Below are 4,202 nucleotides of genomic sequence, written 5' to 3'. Positions count from 1 at the left end.
GGTTTTGTATGTGGTCCTATTTTCATGCCTCCATGCCCAGTAAAAAAAAGGCCTAAATAGAGATGACCTAAATAGAAGTGGCCTTGGTGGTAAAGTTGAGAAAAATCGCCATGGAAGTCTCTAGTCTGTGGTGTGACCTTGTATATTTCGTAGTGCCAAAGGAGAGCACATTAGGCCAAATATCAGTCACAATTAAAGAAGCTGTGCAGTCTCCATTCTTCAGGCTTGGTAAGTGATTCCAAAACCTAACTGTAACAGGGGAGTAAAGAGGCATTTCTGCATTTGTGGTTTACCCATATTTTCCTGATTTTCTGGGGGTTTTCTTTCTGTGGTTATGTAGAAAATGTCAAATATGTAACATCCCAGGAAAGTCTTTGAATTAAGCTTTGTATTTCCTAGCCTGGAAAGTACATTGATAAGAGCTTCAGTTAGGTGTGAATCTCTTTCCATGTTCCCAGTATAAGCATGTTGGAGACACCTTCAAAGTGGCTTGATATTAAAAACTGAATATCATCAACTTGCAGCAGCAGCAGACGTGGGGTCACCCAAGACAACTGGAGCCCTTGCCAGCATCCCAGGATCTCCCTGTGATTCAATAAAGTACAGTTACATCCAGATTAATTTATTGTTTCTGAGGCCATGCAAAGTGGTTTACTTGTGGTGATTGTCCTCCTTCTTCACATTTAAAAGTTCTTTTTAAATTTGCTGCCTTTTTTCACCGGAATGCTGGATTAGGGGAAACTGACATCTCTGCCTGGTGCTGAACCATCTGTCAGTACCGGCCCCCTGGGCTGAGCTGGCCACTAGGACATCATCCTGACAGTACCAGCTGCTGATGTACACCACATGGGCAACCCAAAGAGTCTGCTTCCCATCTGCATCAAGATGATGAACACAATTTCCAGGCCAGCAGCCATCCCAGCACCTTTTCCAAGGCCAGAAAGGATGGTGGCAGATGTCCAGATATCTCATAGCAAGTGTAATAACTAGGACATTTTGTCTGTATCTGTGATGGATATTTATAAGGGAAATACACAAGGCAATAATGCTATCACAAGACCATGCAGATCCTCAAATCAGCAGATCAATTTCATCATATTCAAGAAGACTGCTGGAGAGAGTAAGAATCTTCTGTGGATGTCAAGAGTTTGTATGCAAAAGCAACATATTCTGCTGCTAAATTTGACACTGGAAGACCCAGTGAAGGGAGGCTGGCCCTTGATGTGACGTGTGTACTGTGTCATGTTGATCTTGTTGCTGTGGGAGTGAATTTATGCTAATTGCAGCAGAAAGCAGGGAAACACAGGTTTAGCTGGTTTAGGCAGGACAAAGGAGATTTTGAAACTTGAATTAAGGCACACAACAGACACACAGGCAGCCTACTCTATGTAATAAGACCCTGGTGTTAGCATGCATAGGATTGCTTCCACCAGTGGGGAAGTGAGGGCAGTGGTAGGGGAAGAGTTGGTTGTAAGCAGCATTTTGTTGTCTGTTATTTAAGAAATCTGCTGTTTAAAGACAATTCACTAGGCCAGTGGAACTGAAGTTTGTTATGGGTGATGAGGAGGCTCCTAAAGGCCAAGTCTCAGCATTATTTTCAGTTAATCTTTGTTCAAGTATTGCACTTTTCTCAGTAGGATTGGCAGGTTCTTTCAGCTCTACTTGACTGCAGCACTAGAGGTGTTCTATACCACATGAATTGATAGATTCCTCAGCAGCCCAGGCCACTACTCAATAATTCACAGCTCTAGCAGCTTGACTCACCTGGTGTATATGCTGTCAGTCAAATAGAACTGATTCAAGAGAGGCTGGCCCAAGTGTAAACACTGGCACAGGTTGCCCAGAGCTGGAGGTGGTTGATGCCCCATCCCTGGAAACATTCAAGATCAGTTTGGATTGGACTGTGAGCAACCTGATCTGATGATGTTCCTGATAAATGCAGGGGAGTTAGACTAGATGACACTGAAGGTCCCTTTCGACCCAAACCATTCCATGATTCCATGAAAAGTGGATGTTGTGTTTCCATACTGCATTTGCTCCTCCAGGCATGTCCATATGTCAGAAGGATTTTATTAACCAAGCATTACATCTGGCCTCATAGGACTCTGAATCCAACAGTCAAGTTGTAATCTGTCAGTGGCTTTGCAACTGCTGTGTTGAGATTATACATCAGTTGCTTCTGGATTAGTTTACAGGGCTCCTTCTCATAAGATACCAGCCCTTTGCACAGACACTGCAGATCCTGTGCACAGTCTCCTGCAACTGCTGATCCAGGCAGCAGTCTCCACCAGAGGCCACCCTGATGGAACCCAACAGATAAAACTCTTCCTGCTTCTCTCAGACCTGCTAAAACAAGGGGAGTGTAGCACCATCTCAAACACGTGAATGGCTCTGTATCCCCCCTGCACTACTTTGCAGCTATAAGGAACCAGTTCAGCCTGTTGAATTGTCGCTGAAGGAAAAAGAACCAAAGATATCAAAATCCTATGAAAAGCTACTGGAATATGACTTTTAAAGCTGCTTATGGTTGTCAGCAATACTGAGGAGCCCATGGAAGATTAGGATAAGGAGTACAGTAAGTTTGTTTGTTTTTTCTGAAAGAAAAAAGGCTTTTTACAAATATCATGAAAACAGCAAAATTGGTACCAAAGCAATACAGTGAAGAAGTAATGGTGGACACCAACAGCATATTCTACCCAAAGCTGAAGTGAGCTTTGGAATAATATTCAATAGTAAAGAGCTACTTTACTAAAACAAACTGACAAGAATCTGCCTTCCAGAAAAAACAACAAAATAAAATAAATCCCAGTTCACAATTTGCTTTGTGGTACCACAGACACTGTCAGGGCACAGTGTAGGCGAGTCAGTGTCCAGGAGCCAGCTGCAGTAACACGGCCAGCAGGACAGCTGGGGACCAGCCACAACACCTGAGTGAGGCAAGCAGGGCACACCTGGCACAACATCCAGGGTCCAGACTACTAGACGCATCTTCAGAGATGAGGGATGTCTGAGGTGAAGCCTGGAAATCAGTCCTCAGCTCAGTATTGGGTCCAGTGATGGTGACCAAGGTCAGACATACTCCAGTGGCTGCCAGGCAGGCCCACTGTGATGAGGCACATCTGAAATCAAGTGAGGAAGTCAGACTATGGATCTGCAGGCAAATTAAACTTGCGATATATTTACAAATGTATTATTTTAATCCAGGGAAGCTTCTTTCCTCACTTCCATCATTCAATTCCTACCCCAGATCATCTCTCTCTGTTGACTCTTAGTCTCCAGTACTGTATACATGTGCCAGCTCACAGGATTCTACAAATCAACATGAACCAGTCCTGATCTGTCCCAAGCAGCACACTTCATCAGGAGAACCAGAGCTTCAGGGAAAAGTCTTGGAAGCAGTCCTCAGAAAATGTGCTTGTTTCGAGTCATTTGTGGTCTCAGCACAGTGCAAGGCTCATTGGTCTGTGGAATGTGCTGGTTTCAGATGTAATAGTGAACCACAGCCTTTGGGCAGTACCAAAGATGACTTCTGATCACTGGAAATTGTTCTTTTTCTTTCTTTTTCTTTTTCCCCCTAATACTATATTTAAGCCATTCATTCAGTGTTGTGGTGCAGTACTTCATTCAGTAGCAACCAGGGTTAATAGTCAGTACAAACATCAACTGTGCATTGTCTCTAGGCAGGGACCTATTTTATATATATATATATATATATATATATATATATATATGTATATATATATATGCATTTTGTGCTGCTGGAAGAGTCTTATGTATTGTAAGTATGGAGAGATATTTTAAATATGCATACTTACAAAGCGTGGAGAGGTGGGTTGATATTTATCAGTCTTGTTTTGAACACCTGTAACAACTGGGAAAAAAAAAAAGTAGGGATCAAGCCTGTTGCCACAGCCCTGCCCTTCAGGATGAAGAACACTTATATAAGTACTTGATTTTTTTGTTTTGTGTGAATATTAAAAAGATGAGTTTGTTGAATAATCTGATGGTGTTAAAGGGCTGCTTTGGTTCTTCAGTAGGCATTTAGAATTTTTGTGGTAGGTACACAAAAAAAATGCCCTGTGAAAAGATCAGTAACTGAATTTAATACAATATCTTGTTAAGAATGCAGGTAGAATAATTCTAAAGTTACATATGTGTATTTTGAGCTGTGTCACCTGTGATTCGTAGTTGCAAGAGGCCTG

Source organism: Cyanistes caeruleus, chromosome 3 (assembly GCF_971803275.1).
Source record: "Cyanistes caeruleus chromosome 3, bCyaCae1.hap1.1, whole genome shotgun sequence".
NCBI classification, from domain to species: Eukaryota; Metazoa; Chordata; class Aves; order Passeriformes; family Paridae; genus Cyanistes; species Cyanistes caeruleus.
This window is presented reverse-complemented; position numbering follows the sequence as displayed.